The 13,620-nt window shown below is 49.4% G+C and overlaps 1 pseudogene; it reads right to left on the bottom strand.

The window, feature by feature from the left end:
• Window positions 1-12,447, bottom strand: LOC133341188 (ADP-dependent glucokinase-like; annotated as a pseudogene).
• Between the last annotated feature and the right edge of the window lie 1,173 nt (window positions 12,448-13,620).

The raw sequence follows: 13,620 nt of genomic DNA, 5'->3' as shown, positions 1-13,620 counted from the left end.
GTCGTGGTCGCCCATCTCCTCCTCCTCCTCCCAGCACGCCACGGGGCGGTTGGGGTCGACGGGCACGCGGCGGCTCTCGGGCCCGCGGCTGGCGGCGAACGAGTCGTCCATGATGAGCCGTGCCTTGGCGGCATCGATGTCCGCGGAGCCGCACACGTGCCGATTGGCCGTGAGCGAGGCCTTGGCGGCCGCCGACATCCCCGACTTCCAGGTTGAGTTGCGAGCCGTCATGATCGCCTGTCGCGTGCAGGAAGAGGGGCGAGGGTAAGGTGGCCGCGGTAAGGGCAAGCGTCAGCAAGGGTGGTAGCGCAGCGCGCTAACTGCTGCGCTACCGCGAAACCCAGCGACCCGTTTCAAATCCTGTTCACGGTCAACACTAGTGACGATTATCTGAACCGGTCATGGGACTCCCCTAGGTTGACTTATCCTCATATGAGTGCATCGCGTGATGTATAAACATCGCCACTTAGGCAGATAAAGGTGGCTAGGCATGGTGTGCCACTTTTTCATGTACTGTGCCAGCCTGAATAGGTGCTCCCAAACAGCACTTGCCTTCTCCGGCTGTTAAGGTTATACAGGGGATCTTCGACTTTGTCATAACTTAACCGGTCCAGGAACCTTCACCAACCCCACACTGACCAGCGCGGTCAAGTAGGTATGACACAAGACCCACAACGAACACGATTATGTGTGTGGAGAGAGGTCCACTTCCAGCAGCGGCTATACCAACGCGTGTTCACGTGCGCGTTTCCCACGAGCGCCCACCTGGAAGGCGAGCGTGTGGACGTGGAGGCGGGTGAGGAGCCGCCCGATCCCCGCGCGGCGCTGGCGGCCCCTGATGGCGCCGTACACCTCGCGCATCTGGTCGAGCACGGCGGCGACGCGGGGGTTGGCGTCGGCGACCAGCGTGACGTCTCCGCCGGCGAGGAGACCGCGAAGGTTGGGCAGCTCCTGCTCGTTCATGCCCAGCGAGTCGGCCGCCGGCAGCAGCAGCTCGTCCAGCAGCTCGGCGAGCAGCGACGAGTCCGAGAAGGACGCCATCTCAAAGTGGACGAGGGCACCGCCGCTGTCGGATGAGGAGCGGGCGGCCAACATGGAGGCGCGCACGGCCCGCAGCCTGCGCACGCGCTCGCCTGTCGTGTGCACGGGGAACATGGACGTCCAGGTGAAGGTCTAGGTGAAGATCGTCGTCGTCAAAACTTCTTGATGCCACCACACGTCAGCATCACTTTCCACCGTCTGCCGGATGCAGCAGCTATAAAACTAATTTTTTTTTTTTTTTACCTGGTAAGGCTCACTGAGCTAATACAGATCTTTTTCAGAAGCGACCTGGACACAAATTATAGCTCAATCGTGTGGAAATTTATAGCCACCAAATTATCTAAATGCATGTTTCTAAATGTGGAGGGAAAAACCGGACACGGAGAAAAATCCACGTGACCACGGGAAGAACATGCAAACTCCAAATATACAGGCATCAGGGTCGGGATCGAACCCACAATCTCCTGTATACCAGGCAATGGAGTTAACATCTCACCACCGTGGCTACTGCAGTCATCTAAGCTTCATTTCAGCCGCAACAGTCCGGAAGGCTGTCCCAGAAATTATTTTGGCGCGCGCATCCATCCCTCGCCCTGCTCCCTGCCCTGCCGATTTTGTCCGTCATGATATTTGTTGTCCTCGTGTGATTATAAAAATAAATATGAATTTGTCAAAGGAGAGGGAGGGGCATGGAGTGACGCGTGAACGCGAGACACAGGAGGACACAACGGCTGAGATGGGAAATTAATTGTGCGCAGGGGAGGAGTGCAACTGACCTCGCGCAGCCAGGCAGCAGGACAGCGGGAGGAGGAAGAGGAGGAGAAGGAGGGGAGAACAAGCGGCGGGAGACCAGAAGAGCGGCCGCCTACAGTGACACGCATGCAACGCCGCTCAAGAAACTTGCACCACCACCGCTGAACACAACAGGAAAAAACGCACGTGGGTTTGGAAAACCAGAAGCCACGTGTGGTCTGCACCGCAAACATGCCGAGTAGGCCAAGTACCGGGAGGGAAGGGAAAGTTGTCCATCATCTGGAGTCCTCCGACCACAAGCAGCCGGCTGGAAGGCGGCGAGCTCGGAATGAAATGCCTCCAACGACCAGCCGGGCATTGTGGGTATCGCTGTGCACGATGAACCTGAGTGGCGGCAGCAATGCAGAGGTGGGGGCGGAGAGGGGGTTGATTTTAGCAGAGCGCGGTGATTCAATGTGTTCGTACAGCCGTCAGTCCACTGCAGGATGTAGGCCCCTCTAAGCCACTGCCATCTTTCGCAGTCATGCAATGTAAACATTTGAACGGTTTTATATTATAATGTATTTCCTGAAGTCTAAGTACTTAGATTAACTGTTATAGCTAAACGTTCTCATATTATTAAGGTTCTGTACACTGTTTCTATTGACCCCTGAATACGTTTGCTGCATTTCTTTGTTTAACCGTGGCTCACCTAGTTATGAAAATAAAATGAGCAGGCCATGTGGTCCAGCACCATGGTCCGAATTTTCCCAGTTTGCAAATTTACTTCAATTACTAAATTGGGAAACAAATAGTAATAGCCACCCCTACTGTGAAAATTAGACTAAGTTACACATTTCTAGATAAAATGTAATCATAATTAAAATACATAGATGAATATGAATACATTTTTGTTTATCCTGTTTGCAGTAAGTCCTGGCATGGGTTTCACGTAAATAACCTTAGTTTTTTTCTTCATGTTTGCACATTCCCTCCCTGCAATATTCTGGAAATCACACCACTGCCAATGGTGTTGAGAATCTGTTCGTCTTTGTAAAAGAGCTGCTGAGCTCAGTAGGTCTTTACCAGCTGAAACAAAGTCTAAATCACGCGAACGGCAGTGGAACGGCAGATGGCAGAATTGGTAGCATAGGACAGGGGGTGGCATAAGGGGGTCAACGGAAGGGATGTGCTGCATCAATCATGCGTGCCTGTTGGCGCGCTTGGATGTGTAGTTCCCCCAGCGAGCGCCCGTGGGATATTCGAGGATCAGGTGAGTGTCGGCCTCCTCCACGGACTGCCCGGCCACTGCACATGCATGCGTGCACAATGCCCGTTACACAACGCAACACTAGCCATGCACACAACGCAACAGTAGCCACAACACCACACCAGTCCGACAACCCAATGCAACACCGGCCACATAATGCAACACCAGGCAGACAACACGAGGTTTCCACGACCGCTTTTTGCACCCAGTGCGGTTAGGGTGTGGTAAATGAAAATATTTAAGAGCGGCCCTGCAATTGCCTGCTCACCTCAATGCTGGCAGAAAGTCCTCCGCTAGAGGGAGCTATAGAGAGCCCCTCTAAAGGGTATTTTAGGCTCTTGTTCCACACTGGGCAGACACCTTTGGAGAGGTGGGAGTATCCACATTTTAACTCGCCACACGTGACCTGCCGATAGACTAACTGTGGCGCACCCACTTATACTGCTGGGTGGACAGAGGCAGGGGGGGATTTTAGATCGAATGAACTGGCGAGTCAAGTGTGCTAAACAGTACAGCAAGGCAGCATATGCAGCGTTAACATGTGGAGTCGATTATGATTTCCACTACGAGCTCAGTATGTACCATCATCACAGACTGGATCTATTCAACATTCAAGTAGAGCGAGGTGAACAGGGCGACAACCTGACCGATCAACTCACAGACAAACCGACAGAACTGACCAATACAACAAGAGACAGACATGCCAACCAACATATTGACCAGCAGACTGACCGACTGACTCGCCGCCTGATCAACAGACAGACCGACATGCCGCCCGACCAACAGGCCGCCCCGAACGGCAGACTGACCTCGAACCTCTGGCCTCATGACCTGCAGGAGGCTGTGGGGGAGACGGGCTCCGAGCAGAACGTCGCAGCCCTCGGACGCCATGCGGTTCGCCATAACGGGGGCGTTCCCTCCGAGTGACCAGCGAGCGCCGGGCACAAGCGCCGCCTCCTCGGCCAGCCGGCGGAACAGTGACGCGTTGGAGATGAAGCGCCTTCACACGGCACGAAATCACGAAGACAACGGTCACACGTCTACACATACTGTTGGTGGCAAGTGCTGTTAGTCGGCATCTACTAAGGCCGACGTGTGATACAAAGGGGGTGATGTGGCTAGTACCATGCCCCGGCTGCTTTTGTCTCCCCAGTGCTGATGTTTACATGCTGCACTAGGTAATCATCAATGGCCGAGTTGACGGTATTGTCCATCAATCAACATGCGTCCTGTACGTAACTTTTGTTTCGCTCATAATTATCTTGAAGCCCAACTCTACAGTCATCTTTTTTTAAATTATTCTATAACAAATCCCTGTAGTTCCATGGGTTGTAATGCATATGTTATTTATATAAAAAAAGTCTACGTACATAATTTTTCCAATTATAGTTTAAGCCTTTATTTCCCCCATCCAGTTTTCGGAAAATATCTGCCTTGAACGAGCTTGGTAAGAGCGTATCTCCCTAACTCATTAATCTTATTTGTATCTTGTTACTTTCTTTTTGCAATCTCAGCACTCGCTGTGGCATGTTTTTAAATGGTTTTGATTATTTTATGGAGACATCGTTTTACAAAGGTCTTGTTGGTGTGCGAGCCCTTTGTGGATTGCATTCGTCGGATTATACACACATACGTGGGATTATACATTGTCAGTGACTGTATTGCGATATCCGTGTTCCTATCAGCTTCAAACCGAAGCCCTTGACCCCCGGTTGCGACATCTGAAAATTCAAACCGTTAGCATGTGTAGTTTATACAAATTTACAACGCAGAAAAATTACATTTTAAGCAAAAGCAGAAGCTGCACACGCAACATTGCCAAAGAGCGGTGGCGCGCAGGAAGCTGTTTAGCGCGAAACGCGTCAAGCAGAAAACAAGATAAATATTCAGTTTAAAAAAATAAACACTCACGCCCGGTGGTATTTAAGAGCTGAGGGTCTCTTCAAGTTGGCCAAGTCACACCAGCCCATGAATAGGATTGTATGATTAAATCTAGTTGCCAATTGAAATCCAGCAGCCAAACTAAAGCTACTCATCGAGACTCCAAGAGGTTGTGGGAAATGCATCCCAATCCATCCTGTGAGGCTCCCTTGTTTTTTGTCATATAACACGGATATTTCAGCTTGCAGATCAATATTTCACCATGGAAAAATAGCACCCAAGAGGTTGTTTTGGCTTCAATATTTCTTTTCGCAACAACACAAAGACCAGTGATCGCGTCATAGGCTGCCGGGTCAAGTGCCGTTTGCGACCAGCTATTAGGATTGCCTGGTTGGCTTTGCGTCCTAACGAGTATTGATGTTCACATCACCTTACAAAGTACTGTACCCACATTCTGGACCGAGGCAGCCAAGGTGCAGGGGCCCATGTTGTAGAGGGCAATTGGTATCACAGCCAGGAATCAAACCTTGGTCGCCAGGATCAGTGCATTAGCCACGAGGACACCCACTCTCCACTAGGAAAACGTGAGTGTTTACACGGCGCAAGTTAATGAAACAATGCGGGGAGTAAAAAAAACCCTCAGCGCAATTACACCCCAGGGATTGGTGAATAAATGCTTCTCTTTCATAACCAGGAGCTTTGAACAAAAATAACTCGATGCAGCATACAGTACCATACAGGGAGAACATGCAAGCACGGTGTGAGCACTAGATTGAATGGGTAATTATTGTTCAGTCAATGACATATTGAAAGAAAGGTTAATGACAGACTTCTGTGTCCGTACACAGCTTGCGCAAGAAAACGTTTAGAACTATGAGGTTCGAACCGCGTGAGGCTGGACCAACGCATCAAAGAGATCCCTCGTTTCATTTGAGTGATCCCCGTCTCATCCGCTACAGAACCCTCATTGCATCCAATAAATAAGCCACTTCTTGCCTACGGTGACATCGTATGGCTCCGACATTGATTCAAATGTTCACATTCAAATCGAAAATAGTGCATGATTGTTACGTTGAAAAATAAGAAAAAACCCAGTTTAACCAGGACTGGCTGGACCAGGATGAGAACCCAGGGTGTTGTTGGCACCAGGCTCAGTGTCTCCGAGCCACCGTGGTTTATTGGACAACAGCTCATACGCTCGTGTGTGTGTGTGTCAAGTGGTGGCTCAGTGGTTAGCACACTGCACTACGAACCTGGCTACATGAGTCACATTCCCAGCTACAGCTGAAATCAGAAGCTTAAATATGAGCAGGTTCTGGGCCTCCCTTAGGTCAATTCAGACTTAAATGAGTAGCTGCTGCAGTGTGTAAACATAAGCACTGGCAAGACAAAGGTGGCCGGCCATGGTGTTTCTGACCAAGCCATCCCGTTGTGCTTCGTGTCGGACTTCATAGGTGCTCACCAAAAAGCCTACGTAGGCTGCACGGGGGATGTTTGCGTTTGGTGGAGCGGTTTGCAATTTGCTAACCCATAACACCTGGGGTCTGTCTTGCGACTTATGGCCAGCAAGCGCTAGGGAACCATCACTTCGTGGTGAATGGTGGCTGTTGTTGTTGTTGTGTTTGTGTATAGAGAGAGGTGTTTGTATATGTAGATGTGTGTGCGAGGGTTAAACAGTCTGTTAACAGCTATTTGGGGATCTTTGCGTGTGTATGTGCGTACGTGTGCGGGGAGCAGTAGTGTAGTGGTGAGCGCACTGACCTATAAACACCGGCGACCCGAGTTCGATTCCCGCTCATGACGAAAAACTGGTGAATATTTTAACTGGTTCTGGGCCTCCCCTGGGTCGACTCAGCCCTAAATGAGCACGTGGTACGGTGTGCAAACATTAGAAATGAAAAGAAAAATGCAGCCAGGCATGGTGTTGGCCACCAACCCTCTCATGCACCATGCCGGCCTTCACAGGCACTCGCTTGCAGCACTTGCCCCAACAGTCTGTTAATGGCTAGATGGGGGATCTTTTGTCTCTGCATGTGCATGCATGTGGTGTGCGGATGTGTGGAGAGGCTGCGTACTGTTGTGTGCATGCGCACGTGTGAGCGCGCGTGCATGTGTGTCTGCGTGCACGTATTGAGCGCCTGTCGTGTGCACGTGTGCACGTGTTGAGCGCCTGGCGTGTGCACGTGTTGAGCGCCTGGCGTGTGCACGTGTGCATGTGTGGTCTGCGTGCACGTGTTGAGCGCCTGTCGCGTGCACGTGTGTGTCTGCGTGCACGTGTTGAGCGCCTGTCGCGTGCACGTGTGCACGTGTGTCTGCGTGCACGTGTTGAGCGCCTGGCGTGTGCACGTGTGCACGTGTGCGTGCGTGGGAGCTGCGCACTCTGCGGCGGCGCCGTGGGGGAAGAAGTAGGCGAAGGTTTGCGCCAGCTGCTGCTTGTCGGCGATGAATCCGTGGTGCTTGGCCTCCCCGCTCGGCTCCACCCCGAGTCGCTCCAGCAGCGCCACGCCGTCCACCACCCAGTCCAGGCAGCCGCCAAACCCTGGTGGCGCGCACACGCCGCACGCCAAACGTTCACCAGTGTCCGTTTCGTTTGTGAAATTAGTGACGAACATATTCGTAGGTTTTTTCGGTAAAGTCACGTAGGTAAAAATTTTAAATTAATAAAAGTGAAATGAAAATAAAATAAAAATCACGACGTTTCGGAGGCAACACAAGCTTCCGTCTTCAGGTGGGACCGTCACAGCACGATAGCTGTACTTGATACTGTACTTGTGTACAGTATCACGTACAGCTATCCTCCGAAACGTCGTGATTTTTATTCTATTTTTATTTTACTTTTATTAATTTTGCACCACGTGTGTACAAGCTCGCACCTCGTGTGTGTACCAAAAAAACCTAAGAATATGCATCCTTGCAGTCACGAAAGCTTCAAATCTAGAATTAGCGACGAACATATTCGCCAACCAAGTGTTCATTATTATTATTGTTTTAGTCAGAGATGGAAACGAGTGGACGGAATAATCAAGTGTGCCGATGACTACGGCTGCCCACCAACGGCCAAAGCGTGGCTATGATGAGACAAAGTCGACGAGTCTGAATGAAGATGCAAACTGAGATAATATGGTAACGGGGAACGGGGTGCACCGAGGAACGCTAAACATGGTTGTTGGCTATATATGTATATCACAAGATTTACCGAGTTCAGTGACTGGCTGACCTGATAATATTGGGGGGGGGGGGGGGCGGTGAGGATTGTATGCCCCTGACACTAACATTTGATAACTAAGATTGGACGAAAAATTACTGCAATACACTTCACATCCTCCCATCCAGGCATAGCATCGTAGGCCCGTGTTGATGACGATGCTGATAAAGCTAAATAAGGATAACATATCAATGACTATGACCTTTAGACAAGTAACAGTTTCATACCACATCCTCCGGTGATTCAATGGATCATCATGATTCAGTATCGTGATCCAATTAAAAAGAATGTTGATTTTTGTCTCTTTTTTAAATCACATTATTTTTTTCTCTCGCTCCGTTAGCTTCAATGTATTAAAAAAAATCCGCCAGCGTAGAAATCAATTCCAATCGATTAATCGACAATGCACCCCTCGTTACGCCTGCTGTAAAGCATTTAGAAACGTCAATATCAAATCCATGCTAGACAACAAGCCGCAAATCAAACCCACAACGATGTCACAATTTCGATTTAAAGCTTTCGTGACTGCAGGGATTCGTCTTCTTGGTTCTTTCGGTAAAGTCACGTAGAAGGGAAGTAATAAAATAATAAAAATAAAACATAATAAAATAATTCTCACGACGTTTCGGCTACAACGCAAGCAGCCGTCTTGCGTTGTAGCCGAAACGTCGTGAGAATTATTTTATTATGTTTTATTTGTATTATTTTATTACTTCCCTTCTACGTGACTTTACCGAAAGAACCAAGAAGATGTCACAATTGTTAGATCGTCTGTTGCCTCCACCCTGCACGACCCCCTTCTCGTGAGTGGTGGAGTGTTGACGGCACCTGGCCCCTGAACCGTGAACGCGTGGCACAAGACAAACTCCAAGGCTGCGTGTGCGTGATTCGTAATAATAATAAAAAAAAACACATTATATAATCCGAAAAACACGGGCGGGTCCTGGTCCGTGTTAACTTCAGCTGTACACGTGGAGCTCTCATTCCTTGCGGCTGCCAGTCCAGGAAATAGAACACGTGCATTATATCAACCCCCATCTCTCTCCACACACACACATGCTTTGCATTAGTACACGTACAGTACAGAGTCCTTCTGTCAATCCACTGCTGGATGAGGTGCTTTCCCACACAGAGTCGGTGCCAAGGTTCGCATGACAGCTCCTGTTCCACGTGCACCTCTTTCTGTCGCAAGGGTCGAATTTAATTTCCCCTTTGCCAATGTTCACGTTTATATATTGATGAAACGCACACAGCAAAATGTCGAACATGTAACTAATACTCCAGGATAAGGTGTTGGGTCTTGCAACATCACACCTCGAAGCCATGAGTCATTTAAACGCTGTACGCTCAGTAGTGTTAACTCATGCGGTATACATTCAAGCTCCAGCCTTATAATAGTAACTGCAACCTTTCTCTAACCTTCTACTTATATTGCTTTTAAAAAACACCTGGTACTGCTTTATTAAAACGTGGCCCTTACAAACCCTAGGGAATTGTCTTGGTGATAATTGTTGGCAATGTATGTTCAACTTATTTCGCACCGTGCATAGCTAACCGTGCTGATCGGAGGTACGGGGTCAATTGTGCGAACTCGCTAAGATGTGTGGAAGCAGCATTGCTGTGCGCGCTATCATGCACACGTGGCTTGGGTCAGATGTAAAATGTGTGTCATAAGCCCTCCTCCACCCGACAGCTGGAGAGCAATCGCACAACATTTAACAATTTGGTACGACGGTCCGACGTTTCGCTGATAAGTTACAAACAGCACCATCAGGCATTTGCCAGAATCAATAAATATACACTTCGTATATTGATCCGTATATTGCATGTGAAAAACGCCGCAAAACATAACTTTCATCCCAGCCTCTGCATGTAACGATTAGCTTAGCTTCGACTGTTATTCCGCAATCCAGCTAAGTGGTGAGACTCAACAGCAGAGCGAGCGGCATTTGGAAGGTTTCGAATTTAAATCGTGGCTTTGGGGTTGACTCAGCCCATCATCCCTCCGGGGTTGATAAAATGATTACCATTGTGTGGGGAGAGTTGGGGAAAGCAACAGTGGTTGTCCGATGGATAGACTCACCACTGCCATGTGAATGTGGATTTTCCACCACCGGCTCAAGAGGACTCTGAACATGAGAAGATCATTGCCTCAATGGTAACGAGCAGGAACTAATTATGATATGTTATTTATCACATATTCTTTATTTATCACGTATGCCACGTCCCGACCAGGTGCCACACCAGGTCCAATAACACTGGTCAACAACAAAAAAACTTTTTTTCTGGCCTGGACTTTTGCAGCTGTGTTAGACTAATTTCAGGGTGCTGATTCCAAATCTGATCTCAGATTTGCTCTATCACATCTCATTTTTACGCTATCGGCATACCCCATTTTCATTGATTTAACCCGAAATTAACCCTGTCACTTATGATTGCAAGTTGTTGCGAGTCAGTGACTGCTTTGGTGTTAAAATATGGTGCTGTATTTTTAAGATAGTGTGTTTATAATATCATTCTATGTAGATATCCACATTTATTTAATATTTAATGCAATATTTGATATCTCAAAAACCTGATGTGATAGACAAAAACTGATGCCAGATTTGGAATCAGCACCCCAAAATAACCTTCAACACGTTGGAATACCTTATTCCAGAAAAAGTGTGTTGACCAGTGTTATATAATCATCAATGTTGCTATTCACTTCACTGTATAATCCTCAGCACCGCATGTAACAGTTACAGCTTGTAACTAAGGCTACCCTCCCTACCTCAGGGAATCCTACCATGCAACACGTTACATTATGAGCCAGCCCATGACCCCCAGGTATGTGTCCTGCACATACCATTTAAACTGGAAGTAACCTCACGGTACCCAGTCCATCCTTGGGGGGGTCCACGCTACAAAACAAGCGACGATTTACCATCGCTACCCCTCATCCGGGCGAAATGACGAATTGTCAGAATGTGGGGTCCAGGTATCAATCTCCTATCCAGGTGTCCCACAGATGCCCCCCTTACACCGAGGTGTCCCTCAAGTGATACCACACAGGCATCCCCTCGGTCTCCCTCGCACCCATATAGCCCCTCAGGGGAGATGTTATACCCCCATGTTCCCCAGGCACAAGTATTTCCCAGGTAACCTCTCCCAACCAGATATCCCCCTCCCGTAGCTCATACAGGTGTGCACCCCGTGTGTGTACAGGTGTGCACCACGTGTGTGTACAGGTGTGCACCCCGTGTGTGTACATGTGTGCACCTCGTGTGTGTACAAGCTCGCACCACGTGTGTGTACAGGTGTGCCCCACGTGTGTGTACAGGTGTGTGTCACCACGTATGTGTGCAGGTGTGCCCCACGTGTGTGTGTACAGGTGTGCACCTCGTGTGTGTACAGGGGTGCACCTCGTGTGTGTGTACAGGGGTGCACCTCGTGGTGCACACCTGTACACACACGTGGTGCACACCTGTACACACACGTGTGTGTACAGGTGTGCACCTCGTGTGCGTACAGGTGTGTGTCACCACGTGTGTGTACAGGTGTGTCACCACGTGTACAGGTGTGCACCTCGTGTGTGTACAGGTGTGCACCACGTGTGTGTACAGGTGTGCACCACGTGTACAGGTGTGTGTCACCACGTGTGTGTACAGGCGTGCACCCAACGTGTACAGGCGTACACCCAACGTGTACAAACTCACACCCCATGTGTACACAGGTGTGTGTGCGTCACCCTCCACCCCCAAACTCTCTGACAGCCCCGACACCATCCCGCCCGGGTTACCGATGGCGACGCGGGGTCTTGCGGGCCCCGAAGTCCGCGCCTCGGCCCGCAGCAGCGCCGAGAGCACGTGGTCGAGACGCACGGCGGCAGGGCCCCTGAGCGCCGCGTCCCAAGTCTCCGGCATCCACAGAGCGCCCAGCACGGCCACCACGGCCACAAAGCCACCCGCCGTGACCAGCCCGTACGCCATCCTCACCCCTGCTGTTGTTGCTGTTGCTGCTGCTGCTGCTGCTGTTGTTGTTGCTGCTGTTGTTGTTGCTGTTGTTGCTGCTGTTGTTGTTGCTGCTGCTGCTACTACTCCAGGGGCCGGTCCTTGCTGTTTATACCAGCCTCGGTCTGGTACTTTGCTCTTGGTCCCAATCTCGTCTTGGCACGGGTCTGCTGTTGAATGTGGTATTATTGGCACTGATATTGCTCCTGCTAAGATCTTGCTCCTGGTACTAAACTCGCCTTGGTGACTGGTCTGGTGTTGCTCTGGAAATTGGTCCTGCTGTTGGTCCTGATCGTGGTTCCCGGACCGCCCCCTGTGTGTGTGTGGGGGGGGGGGGGTCTGGGTGCAGGTCTCAGCTGATGTGACCCAACCGGACCTGCCGGGCCACGCTATTGGTGCGTTGGCTGCTGTGAGCATTGTGACGTCACCACGGGTGCGACACGTGAAGCCGAAGACGCCATCTTGCTACGGGTGTTTTATTTTTCAATTTTAAAAGAAATTTCAATTTTAAGTTATAAATTCAAACAAACTCACACAAACACACACATACACCCGCGTTTGATCTTCCACGGAGCTCACGGTCGACCCTAAATCGCATCCGCTGCACAAACCGTGGCAGTAGATTGCGGATTATCCGATGCACAAATGGAAATTTAAACAACAAAAACACTCTCCAGCAGTAGTAGTGTGTGACTGTGGTCATCCAGATCGTGCCGAAACAACGTGTAACGACGCAATGCCCCGATCCACAAATACAAAGGCGAAGCTATCAACCCCCTCTGATCAGTGCCCTAGCTTATTACTGAACAATTCAGACCTTCATAATTGTTTTTTTACCCTTTTATCTGGCAACAAAACTGACACCTTTTTTACAAGGAGTCATGTTTGCATTGACCACAATACCTGCAGTCGGAATGCAAACAAAAACATAACTCTGATAATGTATGATGCACTGTCCTTGAAATTGATTGGTCCACACCCGAGACAGCTTTCTTTAGAGCCTAATCTCACATGGTGTTGGACCAGATGACGCAAAAATGCGCACAACTCAAGGACAATGAACCATCAGAGTATGAGAGCTCGGGGTAAGCATTTACACCATTGGAACCTCATTTGCCAGTAACAAAATGTGAAAAAAAATTTTTACCCTGTTACTGGCAAATGAGGTTCCAATGGTGTAAATTCAGACCTTTTGGTCACCCCCCACCATGCCCTTCTACTGTAAATCTCAACGTTCATCCTGCACAGTCCCATCACAAGTGAGAAACACAAACAAATAGATACAATTAATGTTTTGTGCCCGTGTTGAAACGCCTGTACGTCGTATGGACATTAAAATTAAATTTCCCTGCACAAGAATACGGGGTAAACCGTATGGGTTTACAGGTATGGTATAGTAATGTATAATGTTGTGTAGAGCATGCCTGTCAACCCCCTATCAGTGCCTAGCTTATTACAGGGCAATTCAGATCGTATTGGTCACCCCGTGCCCTTATACA

Source organism: Lethenteron reissneri, chromosome 11, assembly GCF_015708825.2.
Source record: "Lethenteron reissneri isolate LAM-NWPU_2019-01 chromosome 11, ASM1570882v1, whole genome shotgun sequence".
NCBI classification, from domain to species: Eukaryota; Metazoa; Chordata; class Hyperoartia; order Petromyzontiformes; family Petromyzontidae; genus Lethenteron; species Lethenteron reissneri.
The sequence above is the reverse complement of the archived record's forward strand: the minus strand, read 5'-3'. Positions and strand labels throughout refer to the sequence as shown.